General features: G+C 39.6%; 2 protein-coding genes across 3 annotated transcripts in view; both read left to right on the top strand.

Moving 5' to 3' along the window:
* Positions 1-25,104, top strand: part of LOC124120900 (platelet binding protein GspB-like) — an 87,588-nt gene that overhangs the window by 61,257 nt on the left and 1,227 nt on the right. The gene's annotated exons all lie outside the window — the stretch shown is intronic.
* Positions 3,100-25,104, top strand: part of LOC124120909 — a 53,197-nt gene continuing 31,192 nt past the window's right edge. For both annotated transcript variants that reach the window (XM_048391224.1, XM_048391208.1), the window contains exon 1: positions 3,100-3,210. The gene's annotated coding sequence lies outside the window, so the exon portion shown is untranslated. The remainder of the gene's footprint in view (positions 3,211-25,104) is intronic.

Here is a 25,104-nt window from a genome sequence, read left to right on the forward strand (position 1 = left end):
AGTGTCCTCTCATTGATGTTACTTATACTCAATATGTATTTACTTTCTTGTACGTATGTACGTATGTACCCGCAAAGGTAGATATTTAGTAAACTTATTGTACCTAATAAAGTAGATAAATTTAATAGCATAGATACAAATATAAAATTTGTGAGCTTGCTAGTCACATGTTGTCGTTGTTGAAATGCATTGAAAACTGTTCATTGTCATGTCACGTAAGGCCACAAGGTTGAGCTGAACTCAGTATCTCGTGTGACTGCCCCGGGCAGCAATCACGGCTCTGCATCTCATCGGCACTGACTTGATAAGTGTACGAATTCTGTCTTTCAGAATTCTGCGCCATTCTGCTTTTAGCGCGTTGGCCAGTTGTGGGAGTGTCGTGGCGTGTTCTGACGTAGACGTAGACGTCGATCGAGTTCATCCCAGAGGTGTTCGATAAGGTTGAAATCTGGTGATCTCGAAGGCCAGGGCAAGTCGTTGATGTTGGCATTATGCAGGTAGTCTACAGTGTCACGAGCTGTGTGCGGTAGAGCATTGTCCTGTTGAAACAGCTCCCTGTGGCGGTCAATGATTGGAAGAAGGTGAGGATGAAGAATTTGATTCATGTATCGATTTGCTGTCAAATGTCCTTGAACCACAACCAAGTCAGATCTCCAAGTGTAGGATGATACTACCGCCATCGAACTTGTCTAATTCACGTACACAATGTGGAGCAAAACGGCTCATTTCGACGACGATAAACATGTTGTCTTCCATCTCACCGATGAAGAAGAAATCATTATTCATCGCTAAACCACACTCGTCTCCAGTTTCTCGAATTCCAAGGCTGTAAGGTATGACACCAACGCAAGCGTCGCTGTCGATGGATCTGTTGCAAAACAGGGACGCTATCTGGTCATCTGGGTCGGTCTCCAGCCTCGCGAAGATGGTTCCTGACACTCTTCTCCGATATCCTCCTCAAATCAGGGATGCGTCCTGCAGTCTTCGTAGCTGTGGCATTGTGATGACGTAGGTAGAACAGTCGAATGTAGCGATCCTGTGCAGGGGTCGGCCGGTTCTCGGACTGTCTGCAGTGGAATTTAACTGTGTGTATCAGTCCCAAATGGTGCAAATGTTGCAGTGGTGGACGTTGAAGTGGCGCGCAACAGATGACTGCGATTCCCCTCTTTGGATACGTCCTATTGCGATGTTCCGATCGGCAGCGCTGGGTCTTGGCAATTTCGAACTTGAAAAATGTTTACAATTGAATGACAAATTATTGGCTTATGCCTGCCTTTCTACAGCCACTACCACGAGTTACGAATGCCATAACTTGCACGTGCATTTTGCTTTACTGTTTTCCTCCATGACATTTTTTAACAAGTGTGAAAACAATGCCGTTTGAGACATTGCAAATCGACAATGGCTGCGTTTTGACACATCGTTCGTCGAATATCAGGCCACCAATATTTTCAAATAACATATACCCAATTTAAATGCAGATTTTTTAATGTAGTCAGGTTAAATGAACCACATACTACCTTTGCGTTTCTTTTTGTGAAGAGTGTATATACACATACATATATGATGTTTCACTTAGTGACCTCGTTCTACAGACAAATACACTTCTATGTTGAGTACAACTCCTCCCTGTCTGACGAGAAACTCATAACTCATAATAATATTTCAACTGTTTACCACAGAGAAGCAGTTCATCTTGATGAAGGTAACAACGACTGTAATATTCGTGTATATAAACAGTTAAAGAGGTATATATTTATTCGCGCGCACACGCACACGCACACACACACACACACACACACACACACACACACACACACACACACACACACACACACACACACACACACACACACACACAACACACACACACACAAAAACACACACACAAACACACACACACAAACACACACACACACACACACACATAGATGTATCCTAGGTACAATGGCATATTCAGTAGAAGACCAAAACCCCTTTGCTTCACAGGGCATACAAATATACATGATGTTATAGACACAGGTAAGGCGCAGGACTGACACAGGTAAGTTGAAGGACTGACACAGTTAAGGTGAAGGATTGACACAGGTAAGGTGCAGGATTGACACAGGTAAGGTGAAGGACTGACACAGGTAAGGTGAAGGACTGACACAGGTAAGGTGCAGGATTGACACAGGTAAGGTGAAGGATTGACACAGGTAAGGTGAAGGATTGCCACAGGTAAGGTGAAGGATTGACACAAGTAAGGTGAAGGATTGCCACAGGTAAGGTGAAGGATTGCCACAGGTAAGGTGAAGGATTGCCACAGGTAAGGTGAAGGATTGACACAGGTAAGATGAAGGATTGACACAGGTAAGGTGAAGGACTGACACAGGTAGGGTGAAGGACTGACGCAGGTAAGGTGAAGGATTGACACAGGTAAGGGGAAGGACTGACACAGGTAAGGTGAAGGACTGACACAGGTAAGGTGAAGGACTGACACAGGTAAGGGGAAGGATTGACACAGGTAAGGTGAATGATTGACACAGGTAAGATGAAGGATTCACACAGGTGTTCCTGAATGATTCCATGTTGAGTATTCGACACTTTCTCCTTCTTCCACACTTCTGAGGATACACAGAATGAATGGTGCTAGGGATTTCGTAGTGTTATTAACTTTGAATTCAACTATTGGAAATGTTACTCGTAATAACTCCTATTTTAATAACTCCTATATAGGTGACATGTATAATGCATGATCACATGTGGTTGGTGAATATACGTAACACATGTACATGCCTGTAGTACTCGAGTGTGTTTCCTTAATTTCAAATATCTGGAATATTCAACAAAATTAAATTTAAATGTGCTGATGAAGATTGAAGGACACGAGTGTAGCAATTCCTTTTTTATGATTATTAAAACATGTGTATTAGTGTTTTGAATAGACAAATATTGGCAGTTGATATTAAATTTACATTGTTATTCAGCACCCACATGAAAGCGAGGCAACTCTGCCACCCGCACTCCCAACACATTCATGATACAGCCGTTGACGAGTATTACACATGACACAGTTTAAAACTGCTGATAAGATAACACATACCTGTGTAACTATGCGTCTGCGCTTATTACAAGGAAGTCATCACGTCCCTTGCATGGATTTGTTTGTGTGTCAGCTATTTGATATGAAGTTGGATGTAGTTGGATCATCAGGCAATACAATCAGAGGTAAGACAGGTTGTTACATTAAGATGACACTGCAAAACAATGATTACAACGTACCACATGAACTACCAAGTGATGCAGGGGGTCGGCAGTGAGGTACGTCGGACATCGACATGTATTTGCAGCCGTCTTCGGTCCATGTTAACCCTCAGATACACCTTCACAGGGTTTCATGTACAGGTCCCAAAAGGGTGGTTTCTATTTGCTGAATTCCTGGCGGATAACATCAGAAACTTAACTTATAAGGTTTGATTGATAAGTTCTGAGCCTCACAAAGAAGGAATGTACTTTGCATGATACCATAGCGGTATATTCACAATTTACCCTGATAGTTTGCTGTGACTAGTCGGTAAAATGAGGAGGGTCCTGTGACCTATAAAAAATGGACAAACTCGAACATAACTCGTTATCATAGAAGTTTTTGCAATGTAAAATGAATTAATTCGTTGGGTTCCAAAGCTTCTGGCATCTGATCATGCTTGTGGAGAAACGGTTATTTCCATAACCACGGATGTGTCTTTGGATTCTTTCAGCACGAACATCATTCTCATGATCTGGCTCCGTCAGCCTTCCATCTGTTGCAAAATATTCCAGACTCTCGCGCTGGAACCCTATTCGACTCGAATGATGACGTCATAGCAGCGGCGGAGAACTCTTTAGACAACCAAGAGAAGCACTTTTAACATCGTTGGCAAAAGTGTATCCATTCCCGAAGAGGATTCTGTTGAAGAATACTTTTTATTATCAGTAGGTCAAGTCTTTCTGTGTGAGGCTCAGAACTCCCCGGATAAGCTGGCTTCCATCTATCGGATTCCTTGCGAATAACATCAGATACATACTTACAGTCCGTTTCCTGCAAAACAGTACCGATGAAATGCAAACCAGATATAAATCCGACAGCAACACTTCGCCTTAAATGGCATGAAAGTTATTTATTTGTCCACACCAACCAGTCACCATAATTTCAGACATTGCCATGAAGGGTATCAAAGGTTGTTTAACAAACTCTCATGTAATTGTTGGTGTTTTAATGCCTGTTGTTACAAGGGGGTCTGCACTGTAACCTGAACAGCCTTACATTCGCACGTAAAATTCGCGCGTGTCACGATAACCTACTTTAGTCTTTTCTATAATAAAATAAGTCTTTATCAGAAGCGTATCTTTATGTAGTAATTATTAAACGGAATATACAATGAGAATCTGTAAACTATTCTCAAAGCAATGTTAGTGATGTTCTTGGTATTACAATTCAGCTGATTCCCAATACAAAAAATAAAATCAACAGAACGAGCTCAATATATCATTACAATACACTGTGAAATTCACAGGTGATTTGAAAACCTTGGTAGTTCACGTTTATGATTATTGCAAGTCGGAAAGGGTGCATTGACAATGTTGGGACAGGAATAAGAGCTTATAAGTGAATAGCAATACCAAGAACATCACTAACATTGCTTTGAGAATAGTTTACAGATAACGGTGTTAGAACCTACACCGAAACGGCGCTCTAAATTGTAATAGAGAAGTTGTTCATCCATAAATTCTTATCCTTCTTATGTACTACAATATTGAAAACCAAACTTTACTTGTTTGAAAAATACACTAAAATATTGGTGTCACAGGAACTTTTGTTGTTGAGTATATTTTGCAATTCATCGGTACGATTTTGCAGCAAACGGACTGTACCTAAGAAGCACAGGGCTTCAGTGAACGTGTTTGTTTTATGTTTTTAACGTTATGTTTTGCGATATGGTGTAATGACTGATTTTTAGGGGTCCATCTATATAGTTCACAGCTATTTTGCTCTTTACTCCAAATGGAATCTGTTTCGGCGGGTATTTTAGACTGGTTGTTCTCTTGCATCTTTGGTTTGTACAGGAAAATAGTTTTGTGTATTTATTACCATTTGACTCATTTGACTTTTCCGAGTGTTCACCTGTAATCTAGACCCGCACGTGCCATATAATAGATTGTGAAATCCTATATATGCTTTTAAATTTGGATTAAATAATCCCAGGTGTTATTGAAAAGCTTAACACTGGAACAAAGTTTAGACTATAATTATTAAACTCCATATACTTGTGTATTCTTCAGAACAGAGATATTATATATGTCACTCTCGATATTTATGGTTATTTTTTCGCGGTGTTATCAAAGTCAATGTTTCTATTATCGTATAGACCCTGGTACCGAGCATCTGAATGGGTGTTTCTCCAGCCCTATACCATACCAACATGTGGAGGAAGTGGCGGGGATATCTTTTACTGCTGACATTGATTATACTTCAAGGTATCTCGTGATCTCGTTTATGAAGGAATCATGGAATCTATTGTGTACAAATTCAGTGCTCTAAATGTTGAGATGATTGGTTGATGTAGTTTATCACAATGGTACATTTGTCACATTTATCCTCTATAAGATGACAGCCTCATGTATAGCTAAATGTAGATTGAACTTGTAGATATAACACTGGATATTAAACATAGGAAGAGCTTCACAACAGAATAAATATATAAAGGTTTGCCCAGTTTCTGGGATATGAAGTGGTCTTTGGTAGGAGATGGTTGGCATTTGAAGATACAATGTTACAATGCAGAAGAGGGTGAATAACATAGTTTGCAAAATGCATCTTCTACCTTCTTTATGGATGACATTTACCTGTATAATAATCAGAGATCTGGGCAGGCAGAAGGAAACACTTCTCAAATATCTGGAGCTGTTGTAAATGTTGATGGTAGTTTCCTGTGCGAGATTTTCAGAACTGGTAAATATGATGATGTTTGTAAGCAGCCTTCTGTAAAGTTGTAAGATATATGGCCCATAAGCCAAACAGGGCAAGTAGACACTTTACATTTGTCAAACATGGTAGTATGTGAGAATGATATATTTTGATAATTTTTGTAGTAAGACAGATAATTGTTCACGAGAAAACTTCGGTTATGTTGTGGTATAAATTATATGTACAGGTAGCATGGCACTCCCAAATGGCTAACAACTGCAAGAGCCTACTCGGGACATTGTTTTCTGATAGAAATCGACCATTATTTCTGCATGCCTGACAGACACGTTGATCTGACGGGAGCTAGGGTCACCGGGCAAAGCTCTTGGCTATGGTTTGGGCCCAAAGGAAGGGCCCCTGATAAACCACAACAATGATCCAGAGCTGTACTGACATGATTATTGAGAGATATATGCGATGCATTTATTAGCATAATTCCCTATTTGCTTCAAACTATACAATTTTCGTTCGCAAGATGCCATAAACAAATAAAACCCGCGAAAGACGTGGTGAGTTTCACACCAGTGTTATTGAGATTTTTAAAAATGGGAATACCATAATAGATATCCAATTGGAAATGGATATCAGAGAGTTATTTGAAATTCCTAATTTCGATAGTGGACTAATTTTATTTATATCCCTTGCATATACTAAATAAACTCTCTAAAACATTTTATTTTTACATAGCACTCATAATGTACACGCCTTGTGGGGACCTGGGTCAGAATAGGTCCCTGAGACTCACTGCATGCTGTAAGAGGCGACGGAGATGTAACGGTGGTGAGGATTGGTGGTTTGGTTGTTTGTGTGTCATCGTAACTCGAGATGTAGCTTATAATCTCAGCCACTCGATTATTTACAGGCCGCCAGGCAAAGCTGGAATATTTCAGATGGCCGCGTTCAACAAACATGCACTCACTCATTCAGAAACAGGGTGCCAAACGCTACCATTATTGACAAAAAGATCATGCTTGTTAACTCTTTGTCTGTGAGGGAGCGGGGCAGGGGTGACACCGTACTTTGCCCTTGTGTCCCTTACCCGTTGGTCGGGGACTTGAATCCCAAGATTATGACCCTTGGCCTTTCACTGCAAAGTTAATTTGTTTTAGCAGGCACTGTTGCAATGAGTGTCAATGTATAGCCAATTACAAGTGAGTGAATGTTACAGTCAGCAATAGCGAATTGCATGTAACAATTCTGTGAATGAATTATTCTATGGTACAAGTTACGGAAATTGCAACGAAACTGCTCATTATTCTATCAATGTACCAAGTTTGCATTGGCTGAATGGCTAAAATTGTGTCAATGTGACGTTAAGTTTTAATTCACTCGCACTACAGTCTAAATCAACTTTGCATTCACAGTTCTATGTACAACTGTCTCTGGCCTGAGACAAAGGACTGCCTGTTAAAACTTCCCGTTGATAGTGGATCCTCCGTGTGCCGCTACAGAGATGCTTCTTCCTACCATGTTTACACTCGGGGTGTCCTCTGACGTCACATGTCACAATGAAATAACTGGAGCAAGTTTAAGACAGAAGGGAGTAGACGAAATCAGACGTTGCTGTCAACAGCGTGAGAATGATACCGTGACAGATTACTGCCTCCCTGCCATGAAGAACCAACTCCCGGATCACTACTACCTGGACTTTGTGAACACGTGCACGGCCGCTACAAGATGTCAGCTGTCTTCACCTTATGGTAAAGTGCAGCACACTGCTGGTGAAGACTATGTAACATTCACGTTTGAATGTGTGCACGGTGAGTAGTGTCCATTATGAAATAATGTTTCAGCTACGCATATATGTCATTTACCTCATACAGGAAATACGGACACGCTAAGCCCAATGCCGACTGTGTTCAGATAAAACGTGACAGGACTTCTTGTGAGCTTCACGTGCATGTTATGATAGCCCGTATAGCATGTGATGTAGTTAGTCATTGGAACCCATTGTACATACACGTAGTGTTTGTTCGTTCGTTGTTGAAGGCCGCACTCAGCAATATGTCAGCTATATGATGGCGGCCTGTAAATAATCGAGTCTGGAACAGACCGTGCAGTTATCGGATCGCCGTCGGAGTAGATGACACGATGACACACAATCAAACAGGTCACCGAGCCAGACCATCCGCATCTCACGACCAGCTCAAGTTGCTGCGCACCTAATACTGACAGAGACAAACCCCCTTCCTTGTCATGCACTACACATGTAGCCAAGCGGAAGTCTTAATGTCTATCTGTTGCCAATTCTTTCATTGTTGCAAGTACATGTTGTATATTAAAACCTAACTCTTTATGCATGTCACACGTCACATATTTCAGGGTAGAGATGTTTGTGGCCAGTCATAACGCAGATTGTTTATTTGCAACCTCAAACAACTACCACAAGTCTTTCAAAAATGGGTTTATCAATTTCACGGCTACTTTGAAGGAAGGCTCCTTAGGCGCTGTAAAAGTAACCATGTAAGATGTGTATGAAACAAAGTCGGCCCAACAGTTTTCAGCAATGAAACGTTGTCCCAACGTTCGATTGACGTCCGATTAGAAACTTGTATTACTTATGTTTTAACATAATTATTATGATATATTTTTGAATTCTACACATTTTCACATGCTAATGCTTTTAAACATTTTATTTCATAATGTCTTGAAACTCAGAGAAAGTCTAATCAGATCTACAAATATATATTGACAACCGAATATTTCCTGACGAGTTCGTACCTTGTTAACTGAATCATATTCTTTGGTATTTTGCCGCCCTATAATTATACTAATCCTTTCATTGATAAATAATCCAAGCTTCTGTCATCAGCGAACCCTGCAGTTATTAACCCTCTAAAAAGAAACATACCCAGATAGGCACCTTATTGTTCAGCGCACTTAACATATATCAGCGCGCTGTGTACATGTTTGTATATGCAGCACTATGGGAATTGTGGCATCAAATGCAAATATGATAAACTTGTCATAAAACTTGTCAAACTTGCCACTTTGGTGTTAATTAACTCCCCGCTGAAGTGAATACGTGCTAAATTTGGACAAATAATTGAAGGCGACCATGTCATCAATCTCTCTAAATTAACAACAACGATCCTATGTCCACTGTTTGGTGATCGAAAAGTGAACTCGCGAGGTTACGTTATGTCATTTGCACTGACTAAGCTGACTCGCCGTGATTTTACTGGAATACTGTTTAAAGCTGCCTTACGCTCACTCACTTAGGCTTGAAAGGGAAGAGGAAAATAAATCTATTGTTCCATATATTACATTCTGTAAGAAACATCATCCGTTCCTTTTTATCTTTTTTAAATCATGCGGACGATGGATATTGCTTTGGATACCGATTTACAAGGAATATTAGTACACGACGGTCGTGTTAGAAGAGTACCCAACTTTAATGACTTGGCCATCCTTTTCAGGGGACACGGTGCTGCACATCCAACATGATTCTACACTCACAGGACAGGAGGTGTACCTGTACAACGACCAACATGACGGGGAGGCCCATGCTAACTGTCTAGCATACTCTCATGAGTGTAACTCCCATGTCATAATACAACTTGCTGCAACCCGAGTTGTGTCTGCCGCCTGCAGTGTGGACTTCACTGATGGGGATGTGTCAACCAAGGTGGACTGTAAGAACCAACCTGCATCAAGAAACTGTTCCAGCGCAATGTATGAGGGCAAGTCGAACTATGTTAACATGTCAATATTCATGACAGTCGACCCTGGACGTCAAAAAAAAAAGTTTCTGTGGTTGCTGGCGAAAGGTAAGAGGCAAATGATTGATAAACACCTTTACTGTTTATAAGATATGTGCTTAAAACAGTAAAATCTCATTTCCAATAAGTGTACACTGCTGTAAAAAATGTTTCTTCTGACACTTATGCGTCAAATCCATGAATAATTATCACATCAGTTGCAAAATACTTGTGGGGTGTTTCTTGTCATTATGAGTGAGGAATATATTTGGGAAATGAAGCGTTTCCCCCGTAAAACATGTATTCTGAATCCTCGAACACCATATATCAATATACAGGATGATGTTATGGTTTGTTATCAGCTGTCTGATTATTCAGTTTTTCTCAATGTTGTATTAAAGTCAGATGGATGAAAACAGGTCATGAGTTGAACTTGTATCACGTCTTCTGCAACTATGAATCTAAGTCTGGAGACCGAATATCATTTAACTCGATCGAATGCTAAAGTATTGACGAAAACCACCATGAGCTTTTTTATCACAGGAAACAATACCCTTATCAATGACAGTTGGTGCGCAAATATAAACGTACATGGTTACTGCACGGGGGCCTGAATATTGTACATGATCCCAGGTATTGTCACAATGTCATGAACTCTAAATTTGTAGCGGATACAGGGGAAAATGTTACCGTCGTCTGTGGATCCAACATTCCTGCAGATGTGTCACTGAACTGCCCAACGTCTGCATCAACTACTCCATCAACTACTTCTACGTCTGCATCAACTACAACGTCAACTACTTCAACATCTGCATCAAGTACTTCAACGTCTGCATCAACTACTTCAACGTCTGCATCAACTACGTCAACGTCTGCCTCAACAACTACGACATCAACTACCTCAACTACAACTACTAATGTTGCTGCTACCACTGCCACTACTACTACTACACAGACCTCCAAAAATACCTCTAGCAAAGACACACCGGTAGCTGTAACATGTATGTTCCCCTTAGAATTCGAGGATCCGAATTTTGTGACCCTGAACAGAACCAATAAATATATACTCGATTAAATATTTCTGCAAGTTGTATTCAGAGACAGAAACTGTTATTGTTTTTATCATTCATCTGATATTGCCTGACATTCAAGTAACATCATATGTTAATTGCGCTTGTCGTGAAAGGCGAGTGTCCATTTGTTTGGCATGTGTACGACTCGTGAACACAGGTGAACACGGCAGCTGACTGGTTGTTTGCAAGCCACTGGTTTGGTAGTCTTACAATTCAAACTCCCCCCTGACACTACAGCTGCAGAGTGACTCCAGAAAGCCAACAACTATACCAAACAACAATAACCCATTATCGTTGTCATATTGAGAGACCTGTAAAGATACGGGTTTGATTCGGTCTTCAGCAACCCATGCTTGCCGTCAAAGTGACTATGCTTGTCGTAAGAGGCTCGCTGACTTGGTTGATGCATGTCATCGTATCCCAATTGCATGGATCGATGCTCATGATGTCAATCACTGGATTGTCTGGTCCAGACTCAATTTTATTCAGACCGCCGCCATATAGCTAGAATATTGCTGAGTGCGGTGTTAAAACAACAAACAAACAAACAGACAAATATATTGCAAGATAATGATATTGCGTCCTTTATCTTCTTGTACAGGTGAGCCATGCAACACACTACCCATAACACTAGGCGTATCCGTGGCTGTTCTGATCGTTGGCTTTGTTTCGGGTTGGATAATGTCGAGGTAAATCCTGTTATTTCTTTTATTTGGTATCTCAGAAAATGACACCAGTATCCAACACAAAATAAATATGCATTGAATTATGTTTTATTCTGTGTATGAGCGACAACTTGCAAACGTTAATCTTATATATATTACGATTAATTTTGTTTCTGTACCTGACCAGCCGTGTGCTTACGATGTTGAATATAGAGCTATTGTGGAAACCTTTATTTCCCAGGTGCTTCTGTCAACGGAAGACACGGGAGAATGGTGCAGATGTTTACAACACGACCTCATCTATGGAAGAAGAACATACATACAGTACAGTCCGACCTACCAGTGCGGCAACATATGCTAACACCTCCTATGAATATCACAATCAATAAAAAATGGGCATAATATTAAAGATACATATTTCCTTTCCTTTTGGTTTGTATTTACATTTTTCAAGCACTTGGATGTCGTTTAGTTGTTGATATTAATTTACAGTGTTGCAGAAATAAATCAATTTCATTGAGTTACTCAGTGACTAGGACGTAACGCTGCTTTCGTTTTGTCGATATCGCCATCAAAAGTGGACTTCACACTTGGTTCCCATATTCATGTAAATAACCACAGAAGGTTTTAATGCTTCTTCTAATTACGCTGTAATGACGTCAGTATTGATATCGTTACTTTTTAATATAAATTACATGATATAAATTCCCTGAAACTGCATATAAAATCTATTTAGTACATGATTCTGGTTCTGTGGATAAACAGTCAAATTGTTTTGGCAAACTCTGTGTCAAGCTGTAGGACATTTGTTATATGATATTTGTTATGGGCAAATACTTTGCTTGTATATATTTTTGTAGATATGGCAAGGTCTCATTAATTCCTGATGGACTAGAAAGGAATTCACAAAAAGTTTATGACAGATGGATTGGTGCCGTCATTTTCAACAAAAACGAATGTTCTTTATCCTCCACAATCCTGATGTGTACCGTCGTTTAATGATTCATTTTATTCAAGTTGAAGACGAGATCAATGGCGCTGTATCTGACAGTGCCGTCCGTGAACCACCAAACCACTTCCCCACCCCTTAGAATTATCTAAACGATGCACAAATAACTCTCTTCGTTGAGAGCGGGGTTCGATGCGGGGTCGGTATCGAATGTCCAATACTGGCCACAAAACCAACAAAGTATAGTAACATTCTACAGGTCTTCAGCAACCCATGCTTGCCGTAAAAGGCGACTATGCTTGTCGTAAGAGGCGACTAACGGTATCGGGTGGTCAAGCTCGCTGACTTGGTTGATGCACGTCATCGATCCCAATTGCGTGGATCGATGCACATGATATTAATCACTGGATTGTCTGGTCCAGTCTTGATCATTTACAGACCGCCGTCATATAGCTGGAATTTTGCTTAGTGCGGCGTTAAACAACAAACCAACCAACCAACCAACAACGAATACAATCAAGTATAAGACAGCCCATGACATGGAATCGAAATAAAAAATGTTGGTTACACCAAATACAGATATGAGAAATTAGGATATGCTCTATACAAATGTACATAAAAGTACAGAAGGTAGTGGAGGAAACAAACTGAATTAGTTGTTAATCGGGACTGATTGTTCTCAACGGGTTCCGATATTGCATAGACAATACGAATTTGCATCATCGAATCGAGTTATTGTAAACTGAAGAATACCAAATGTTTCCATATAATGCGTATACTTCCACATACCCACCAAAGTCAAATATACCTCCTGTGTGAAGTATTATACAGTTGAAAACTTACCGGTAAGTATTGGTAATAAATAACGTTAACTCAATGAACAGTCTCGGGTACTTGCCGAAACACATATTTGGTGAAATATAGTTGAAAATGTTGGAAGGGATGCATTTCTTCGGTGTTTACAACCCTGGTGAAACCCACGTGTACGGTTATGGTGCTGACCAACTCGCAAACCAAAGAACATCAGTGCAAAACTGGGATTCGAACCCATGATCATAGTTTCCTGGCACAACTAAGGGGCGCGACCCTGCACAGCGACTGACGGCGACTTAGACGAGTCTGTCATCCCTGCTCCAGGTGCGTAAACAAGTAGACATGTCTTGATGAAATAAAAGTTTATAAGATTTCAAATTTAAACTTACATAACTTAGCACTTAGAACGCATCTCTATGAAATGAAGTATTAATAAAACGGCACTTTCCTTCTCACCCCAATTTTTAGTCCTATATTTTTACATTTACACAACCATTACACAATGCAATTGGTGCCTCATTAATTTTGTATATGTGAAATAATGATCTAATTTCACACGTGTATTAAGCATGATTGCTTATGAAATGCAAAATCCATATCATGACTATACCGCAGTTAAAGTTGATGTACAATATTCTACCCACTTGTGAAGAGATAACACTAGAAAGGAGAATTTTATCAAGTGCTTGTCATTGTCGAGGAGTTCCGATCAAATACCTGTACAGATGTCCACCATTCCCTCAGTACATGTAGAACAAATAGCATGTATTCCAGTGACACGAAACACGGAAGAAATCCCTGTCCACATAAAAGGCATTTATACAAGCCTGATGGTGAACCATTACTTGAATGTACTTCTGTAAATTCAAATATCTGGAGTGTAAACATGCTATTTAATTGTGCTGTTGAAGATTGAAAGTCTTGAATGTAATATTATCTATTTTATGATTATTAAGAATTGTATGAGTATCTGTGGTTATATTAAACTTACTTTAGTATTGGGCACACCTTAAACTGAGACAACTAGGCCAACTCGGCCCCACCACAAGATAGCTTAACTATTACACATGACACAGTTTAAAGCTGCTGATAAGATAACAGCTGCATGTGCAACACTGCGTCTGCGCTTTTAACAAGGAAGTAATGACGTTCATTGCATTACATTGTTTGTGTGTCAGCCATTCATGGTGAAGTTGGACATAGGTGGATCATTAGGTAATACACTCAGAGGTAGGTACGTTGTTACATTCAGACACTGCAAAACAATGATTGAAACAATGTCATGTGAACTCATCAATATGCAGCCGGTAGTGAATTACGTTGGACATATGTTTGGCGTCTTCGGTTCACGTTAACCAACAGACACACCTTAAGAGTATTTCATGTATTAAATGCACCCATTACGTCCAAAAAAGGACCATCAGTTGGATATCGGGTACCTACTTTTGACCTAAAATTCAGCCGGGTATGCGTCAGTGAACATGTTTGTTTTATGTACACACATGTGACGTTATTCTTGCGTCTTGTTTTGTGATATATCTCATCCGACGTTTGCTTGACCTAATGTGTAATCCTGAAAGGTACATGCCATGTAAGAATTGTTTATAATTTGGTGAAACATAATCCCAACTGCTATTAAAAATCTCTCTGTTGCAAATCTTTATCAAAGTTAGCACTGTAATTGCTATACCCTATATACTTGTGTATTCTACAAAAAAGAGTCAGCGTATCATGCAACTTAATTAAAAAGTAAAGAGTTATAATCACATCTCACTCTATATGTTTGACACAGAACCGTGTGATCAGTAATGTGTTACTAAAGTCACTGTTTTAACCACCCTATAGTCCCCAATACCGATCACCTGAACGAATGTTTCTCCAGACCTAAACCACAACAGCATGTGGACGAAGTGGCACGCATCGCACTTTCTGCTGATATGGATAACACTGCAAGGTATGTTGTGATTATTTTATGAGAAATGATAGCATCTTTGTGTCTGCAGTGTGTTTTAAGAATGATATGTTCACGATGTCATCAGTGCTATACTGTGACAGTTACATTAATCTATACAAACACCGTCTAAAGTTGGCCTTGTTTCGTTGTTACATTTATCAGATTCAGATTCATTCACATTCTGTAAGATGGCAGCAATATGTACAACTTATCGTAGATTGAACTTGGAGATTGAACATTGGATATTGAAAATACTTAGAGCTTAACAACCGACTGAAGTTTATAAAGGTTTCGAGTTTCTAGTAGAAATTGTTGGCATTTGAAGATGTAATGATGTAATGCTCTTGAATAACATAGTTTGCAAATTGCCTCTTCTACATCCTGTACGGTGCCATTCCACTATCAAAGTGTTCTAGGACACCCCACGTCGTTGTTGAGTCCTTAACTGTGCAAGGAACCGATGGTCGGGGGTTCGAGTCCCAAGATTATGATCCTTAGTCTTTCCACTGCGTATTGAATTTGCTTTGGCTGCAAATGAGCAGGCACTGATGTCGTGTGCATCAAGGTACAACCCATGTTAAGTGAGTGGGCGAGTGAGTATGGATTTACCTCGCTTTTAGCAATATTCCAGCAGTATAACGGCGGGGGACACCAGAAATGGGTTTAACACATTGTACTCATGTCGGGAATCGAACCCTGATCTCCGGCGTGACGAGCGAACGCTTTAACCACTAGGCTACTCGACCGCCCCATATTAAGTGAGTGAGTGAGTGAGTGAGTGAGTGAATGTTACAGTCAGACATATCGAATTACAAGTACATTTTTTTTAATGAATCATGCTACAGTAAATGTTAGCAAAATTGAAAAGTAACGAAAATGATCAAAGTCCTATTAAAATATCAAGTTTGTGTTTTCACTTACTGGAATAAACATAACTTACTTGAAAGAAAATATATATGGTTTTGACCTGATTGTTAGTGCAAGTGCAATTTCCGATCAAAAGGGTGGGCTTATTCTCTTGCATTGACAATTTATATTGAGTGAGTTGTCGAGGTATATCGGCTGTTCAGATACTGGTGTCTTATTTTAGGTAACGATGAACTATCGTAAATACCATTTAAACAAGTCTTTAGTATTAGTTTACATTCACAGTTCTATGTACAGCTGTCTCTGGCCTGAGACACAAGACTGCCTGTTACTACTTCATGTTGATGGTCGATCCTCCGTGTGCCGCTACAGAGATGCTTCTTCCTACCATGTTTACACTCGGGGTGTCCTCTGACGTCACATGTCACAGTGAAATAAGCGGAAGAAGCTTAAGCCAGAAGGGAGTAGACGAAATCAGACGTTGCTGTCAACAGCGTGAGAATGAAAACTTGAGAGATTACTGCCTCCCTGCCATGAAGAACCAACTCCCGGATCACTACTACCTGGACTTTGTGAACACGTGCACTGCCGCTACAAAATGTCAGCTGTCTTCACCTGGAAGTCTGGTGCAGAATACTGGTGGTGAAGACTATGTAACATTCACGTTTGAATGTGTGCACAGTGAGTAGTGTCCATTATGAAATAATGTTATCAGCTTCCTGTATGTCACCCCCTCCCCATGATTGTGTTGCAAAAAGCAATCATTTTTTTCTTTCCGCTTTTAAGCAGTTTTTAGTTTCGACAAAATCGATATTGTCACTGTCTTTTCTGGTCCACTAGCACTGGATTGTCAAGATTTGATTGTTTACATGCCCCCGTCCTATTACAGGAGTACTGCAACAAAGGAACACTAACTTGTGAGAGTGTCGGGTGCTACCGGTACCACGGGACATACTTTACCATTTCCACCTACACCTGGTGTCATCACTAAGTGTCAGTCATCCAATTCATATACTGTTCATCGCTATTTGGCCTATTAATGTTAGTTGAATCTGTTTGGGGAGATAATCGAGACTGACTATTCGCTGGCCTTGACGTGATTTTTCGTCCATTCTTTCATTGTTGCAAGTTTTGGTACTAAATTATAACATACTTGATTGTAATTACACGCTTCGCGTTTCTTAATTTTGTAATTGTACAAAACAGTTATTCAATACGCAACGTCATTTATTTCAGTGTAGAGATGTTTTCGATCAGTCGTAACTCTGTTAATTTTTAACTAGAAACAACTACCACAAGTATTTCAAATTGTGTTTTTTTTTCATTTCACAGTTATTTTGCAAGAGATGGAGGCATGCATGTCTCGTTCTCCTGATGTGCCGTAAATGTTACTTTCTATGTTGCGTCCCTAAGTCCTCTCATGATGCGATAATCATGGTTCTGATTCCATATTCGTCCTGTAATGATCCTTGTTTTGTCAGCACAACAGGTGTTTTTGTGAGTTTCACTGAAGTAAATGTCTGTGACGAGCAGCATGTCTTTGGGCTTCTCGCCCATAGTCTCTGGCCCAGTTTGCCCAGTCGTTTCAGGCGCCGCAGTCCACAGTGCAGAGTCGCGTCAACGAGACTACCAGAACCCTGTAATCAGGTGTAGGAAATACAGATTGTCCTGATTACTTATGTGTCTTCGTCTAAGGTGCCGTGATTCGCTGTGGACAGTTGTGTCCCATGCGCACGCCAGAAACCTCTGATTGTGGGTTCGAATCCTGGTTCACCCTGATTAAGTTCCTAGGTTTGTCAACACCGTACAAATGCTCATGGGTTTCACCGATGTGGTAAACGTCTGAATCGCTTCGGGCTTTCCTGCCACGTCGTGATATGACTGGAATACTGTTAAAATCGGCGTTAAACCCATGTGTTCTGGTTTTTATCAGCACCATACCAGTGGTCGTGTGTTCTACCAATGTGGTAAAAGTCTTTGACCTACATCAGTTCTGGTTTCCTTCCAAACTAAACTGACACGCCATGATTTAGTGAAATACTGTTCAAAGCTGCGTTAAACTTAGACACTTATAATTACTCATTTACACATGAATGGGAAGGGGAAGATAGATATATTATCGTAGATCGTGTTAACAACTTCATTTGGTCTTTATTGTGTTTGAAGTTTTTAAAAGCATGAGGTCAATGGATATTGTTTTCAATACCTGTTTACAATGAATACTAGTACATCTACCGTCGTGGGTCGATGCTCATGATGTCAATCACTGCCGTCATATAGATGGAATATTGCTGAGTGCGGCAACAAACAAACAAACTAACACTTGAATGGGAAGGTGAATATATAAACTACAGTTATTACGAACTCAAAAGGACAACTAATTTTTTTTCGTAATGAACGTAGTTCGTTATAATCATATTCACAGCACATATACAACAACTGTCCGGGACTAAAAAATAAATTCGTTATATCGGTCAGTTCGTTATAAGCGTGTTCGTTATAAACGTAGTTTACTTATATACATTTATACACAACTTTAATGACTTGGCCATCCTTTTCAGAGGACACGGTGCTGCACATACAACATGATTCTACACTCACAGGACAGGAGGTATACCTGTACAACGACCAACATGACGGGGAGACCCATGCTAACTGTCTAGCATACTCTCATGAGTGTAACTCCCATGTCATAATACAACTTGCTGCAACGCGAGTTGTGTCACCCGCCTGCATTGTGAACTTCACTGATGGGGATATGTCAACCAAGGTGGACTGTAAGAACCCACCTGCAACAAGAAACTGTTCCAGCGCAATGTTTGATAGCAAGTCGAACTATGTTAACATGTCAATATTCATGAGAGTTGATCCTGGACGTCAAGAAAAAGAATTTTTTGGTTGCGGGCGACAGGTAAGTGATTAATAATTATATCTGCCCTGATGTGTTGGTAAACCTGGAAATGGGACTAAAGGTCTTGCGGAAAAAGTTCCTTGATGGCAATCTGACGTCGGCTCTGACGTCGTGCCTAGTTACATGGTTATCATATCGTGTGTGTTAAACTAGGCTTTAGGATAAACACAAAGACTTTTAGGATATGCTGTTTGAGATCTATATTCATGTATCAAGGAGCAAAACCTTCCTGTAACTTTCACTCAAATCAAATTGCTTAAGGGCAAGTATCGATATGTTGAAGAACAGCATTATAATCATAAAAATTTCTACCTTTTGTACAGACACGCCTCCCTCTGACCATTTAGTGTTTCAGTGAATAAATACATGCAGTCGACACGTGTGACACGATCTCAGAGTGAACGTTACTTTGCAACTGCTGCTGTATGTACCTGGCATATCGTCAACAAGGCTTCACTCGTCACAAATATATTGACACTGAACATATTAATGATAAAGTGGTCCGCCGAAATGTAAAATAATGAATACAAAAGACTTAGTGCTTTCAATGTCCCCCCAATGTTACCTACCGCGATCATGTTTTTTGATAGCAGTATGGATTCTAATGTGTTGTGTAGGCTAAACGGGGGCACGGGTGGCCTAGTCGCCTTAGCCACCGTGATTCGCTGTGCAGAGTTGCGTCCCTTGCGCACGCCAGAAACCTATGACTGTGGGTTCGAATCCAGGTTCGCCCCGATGGTGTTTCTAGGTTATTCAGCACCATACCCTTGCTCGTTGGTTACGCCGAAATGGTAAACGTCTAAGACCTTCGGGCTTTCCTCCCACATTAAGCACGATGTAACTGGAACACTGTTTAAAGCGGTGTTTCACTCAACTCACTCACTCACTGTGTGGGCTAAATGTTCCAATGGATCAGTGACAGTCCGCAGTTGTCTCCGCATGTATATTCAAGGTGTAATTCTCAATAAAATAGTTCAATCCCTCCAATGAGAGGTAGCAGAAACAGGAAGAAGCCAACCGGGAAAACAAGTAAACATTATTGTAAACCTATAGAAAGAGTGTTCTGTGTTGTGATTGGCTAATTTGGGTCACACGACCAAATGTCAAAGGGTGAAAATATGATTTGCATTCCCTGAAGCAAGCGACCGAATCACTGTGTAGGAATACATAATTACTCAGCATTTTTTGCATACTAATTAACAATAGACGCAAATTGAAATACAAAATTAACATTCATAACAAATATTTTGATTTTTCTCTATTCATGGGAATTATTGGGATTTTAAATTTTTAATTAAAATTAATATCCAAAGTGAAATTAGTTGTGTGAAAAAAATGTACAAAAGATATGCAAGGTCTACATCATGAAACAGTAAAAAGCAGTTAACAATGATCGTGTGTACTTTCATTTAAGGACCTTCACCTCAGAGAAATTACCAAATATGTACAACAAATATGTTGAAGTTTGACATCACTACCATTTTCAAAATGGCGTGTTGACTGTCAACAGTGCGCGGGATTTTACGAGGGCAGTTTCGTTGATTCAGGGATGGTATATACATAAATGTGACATGTAAGTAATCAGAAACATTCTGACAATCTGTGTACTGTTTTTTGTTGTTGTATTTTTCATTGAAACCAACGTAAATAGTAAGAAATTCTGATAAATACCGTTGCCGTTGTGCGTGATTTTGCGTCAGTCATGGCGTCACACAGGACGGGAACTTCGACAAGTTCTGTTGAAAATATCAAATTATTGCAATGCATATACATGTATGTTTAATTCCCTAATTCTTCCTACGATTCTCTTCCTGTGTATATTCTGAAAATGCATTCTGAAAATGCAGATCTCGACGAATGGCTTTGTTTACATTTCCAACAAGTGCAGTTTTTTCAGCGTCCGTTTTCACACCTCATTTATTTTGCATTTAGACAATTTGTATTGGTGACAAAGACCATTTGGCATTTGATTCTAAAATGTATGAGGAATTCAAGGATGTAGGTATCGCAGCTGAAATATACGTGATGGTATTTGCGTCTCATTACCGGTGTACGTTAATTACCAAAATCACAATCACCATAGCAGCAACAGAACGTTCGATGTTGACGCATCACAACCGAGAAAGTACGAGGTGTTAAAGAGTGCTCATGTTTTTTTCTAAATAAAACAATAGGTTTACAATATCGATAAATACTATGTGTGTGTCTATTTCCGGGATTTTATCGAGTATTCGCATCTTGGAAATTTTCATTCGAGCCCCTCAAGCTAACGCTTTCGGGTCTCGAGATGAATCTTCTAATTTAACCACCTCCCAGAGCAGTGAATCGACCCTAGCAGTGTGGAGTGTTAAAGTACTCGCCACTATTATGACGTCATAATGTTCTAGAGTCAGGAAGTAAAAGCATCTCAGGGCAGGACGTTTATAGCAACACAAAATGATTACAATGTTTCAAACTTTTCAGTCGTTTGTCGTCTTGTCCCTTTCAAAAACTTAGGATCCGCTGTATAACACAATGTTTAGTGTTTTTGCATGAAATATTCTACCGTTAGGGCTGAAGAAGTCGAAAGAAGTCATTTGAGGTAGATGTTTCGGTGATTCGGTTGTCAACATGATGATGGTCGAGCGAATACAGAACTGTCATGGCAGAACACACAAACAAGTGCACATGGTGAATGCACATGCACGTGTATTATTCAATTGTCTGCAGTATCAATAACCTCTTTCATATTTACCAACCACATCGATACTAACCTACAAAGCATGTAGTGTTCAACAAAATAATATATGGCGTGGTAGCCAGTACATAATTTGAAATTAATAAAAGTACATAAACTGACGCTGGTGGCGATTCTACGTGTGTTAGTGTAAACACTGTCTGTCTGATCTATTTCATGAACTGGTGCGAATATGCATGGGTATGTGTGATGTTCAATAATCATTTATTTGTAGCGGATACAGGTAAGAATGTTACCGTCGTCTGTGGAGCCAACATTCCTGCAGATGTGTCACTGAACTGCCCAACGTCTGCATCAACAACGACATCAACTACTTCAACTACAACTACTGCTGCTACCACTGCCACTACTACTACACAAACAGTGACGTCCAATAGTGCCCCCAGCAACCATGCACAGGTAGCGGTGACATCATCACCTGGTAAGCCACAAGAACAACCTTCAATAACAACGTCAGCAAGGACAACGATATACAGCAATGCCTCTACCACGCTATCGCTATCGAGTGTGAATGGCTTTTCCTTCGTCATCACTCCCCGCCATTCCGATCCAAACTCTCCCACAACACTCCCTCAGCAGAGTGGAGTCACAGAAACGACGTCAGGTACACACAGTATATAGACTTAGAAATTCTCTCTTTTCACGAGGTTCGCTCACCTTTTAGCTAACACCTGATGTCATAACATTGTGATAGTGATTCATAAACACATGCTTGTGATATAGTCGGAAACGTATAATGGACGCTATTTTAGGGAAATATTTGTTAGGATAAAGGAAATGCTATTGTCGCTTTTATGTATGTGTAATACATTCCAACATATTTGCAGGTCAAGTTTAAATGTTCGTTTCCCCACGTGCACATGGTTACCACTGGTTGGTTGTCAGCTGTACACGTGTAGACATGTGGCATCAACACATTGATATCACATAACATGTACTTCATACTTTAGATCGAAGCTTGACACGTTCCGACAAGTGCCTTATTGCTCACAGTCCACATCCGAACTTTGTAACCCTGAACATAGGCAATATTTATTTGAGATACAATTATTATTATTATTATTAATAATAGGTCACTTTCCACTAGAAACCGTCAATGTATGATTTTGCATCAAAATGTAAATATGAATTGTAGATTATGCAATGAATTGTAATTGTTGTTCTCGGTAATTTCATATAGGATTACGTATAAGCAAGAAAGGCGAGTGGTGATTGACATTAATTGCCAGATGGTGATATATTTGATACGGGTGTCATAGTTGTGATTTGGACCTTAAATGTGCAGTGTTTCGGTGACTGTTTTCAGCCCAGTAACGTTTTGACAGCGTTTGTAATTTTCTTCAAATCCAATTTTTGAAGTGTATACTTTCTTTAATGTACGAATCACGTGTGGACAATATATATTTTATGTACATACCGCCGTCATATAGCAGGAATATTTCTGAGTGCGGCGTTAAACAAACAAAACCTCGTGGGAATCCGAAGAGAAAGGTTTCATGGCACCCGGTTGGTTGTTGTATGAGGCGACCACGTGCGATCAGCAGGTGCGACTTGGCTGGTTGCATGTCATGCTGACGTTTATTGGTGGTCATATTTTCTTTCACATGTTTGTCAGGTCAGGATTTTATTTTATCTTGCCTGAATATTGCTTACTGCAGTGATAATCAATAGTTACACACCCACTTGTGTTCATCGCTTGTTAAATACTCTCAAGATAATATATCTATCGTGTTGTCAGACACCACTTCACCAATGGATAATAACATATCGGCTCCAGCTGCAACAACAGAAACTCTTCCTTCAACACCAAGCAAAGGTACTCAAAGTTTGAAGTTTGATGTGAAGCTGATGAAATATTCAATACTGGCGCCCATAGGTGATGTCCCTTGTGTGAGATCAAACAGCATCTCAGGAGATAACAATAGAAATGATAATGCATGCTCAAAGTGGTGGAAATAATAAAATAGTACTTTCCCGATCACTAATTGACATATGCGTTGACTTCGGGTTAACATGTCAAATCTGACACCAGTGATTCTTTATAAAGATATACTTCTTTTCACTTCGTGATCACTCCCTTAAAGGCACACCGAAATCTGTGGTTATTGACAGATCTCTTGCTCTACCATTTGATTAAAGGAATGGTATTTTGTCATGCTTCCATTTTGAGTTAATGAACTCACGTAAAAACAATTAGGCTAATTCGTTATAGATGTTGTACAATTGCATCAACTAGGCAGGCCGCGAATAATTAAATCAAATTAAGAAATACATTTGATATTTACTTTTGCTAGGTGTTGCGCCTTTCTTGCGAGATGTTTAATGACGTCACAATAGAATAACGTTACATCGTATAATTTATATAGTTTAATGACGTCACAATAGAATAACGTCACATCGTATCATATATGACGATACATTGATCAAGCAAGCCCCTTCGGCACAGGTTTCAATATTGAAGGTATGTCTTCACTACTCCAGCTAAATGCAAGGTGGATGAAAAAGAATCACACAAAGTCTGACACAATGATCGGTGACTCACAATGACACACATTATAATGTAAAACTGTATGTATCTAATACTATGGCATATGTTAACAGAGATGGTTATCATCGGCAGCAGTGTGGGAGGAGTCATCATGATAGCAATCATAGTGACCATCACAGTCTGCGTACGACGAAAGAAAAGGTAAACATTTTACAATTAGTATCACCATATCAGGGAATAACATACCCATACATTTTCTAAAAGAACATTTACTTTGTATGGAATTAGTCAAGAGAGAATTGTTGTGAACTTAAATATACATTGCATCTCAATTCAGGAGTTTATTTGTGATTGATCTTTCATTTATCGTTGATAAAATGATCATGCATGGCTACAGAGAATAGATAAATCAGTGAAAACTCTTCTAATTTCCTTTACTTCCGTTAAAAAACATGATATAAAATAATTTAAGGAAGATAGTTTATGGATCTCAACTTCGCTATTATAAGGAACACAACATTGAGGACAAAATGCATACTCCTTCATCAGGTGAAAGGTATTTGCTACATCCTTTCACCGGATGAAGGAATAAGCATATACTCCTAAACGTTGTGTTCCTCATAATAAAGTAGGGACATCCATACATTCTCTTCCTTATGTGTATCACTTCTAAATGCCTTTCAAAGACAAATAATACGTTGAAATCGAATGTGTCGTAGTTGTGTTTCTCATTTTCGACATAAAACTGTCCTTGGGGCAATGAACCCTCTATCATTTGGTCTTCCTGGTGCCTGAATACGATCATGGTGCAATAATGGTATATGGATCGGTATATAGTTAAATGATATATCAATCAGTTCAAGAAGTATTCTAAAATTAAGCCTATGCATACGTGCTTATATAACAAGCAAAGCAAAATATTTATTCCATATATAAAGCCCTCATTATAACTACTGAATT

Source organism: Haliotis rufescens, unplaced genomic scaffold, assembly GCF_023055435.1.
Source record: "Haliotis rufescens isolate VD_foot unplaced genomic scaffold, xgHalRufe1.0.p SCAF_10, whole genome shotgun sequence".
Taxonomy (NCBI): Eukaryota; Metazoa; Mollusca; class Gastropoda; order Lepetellida; family Haliotidae; genus Haliotis; species Haliotis rufescens.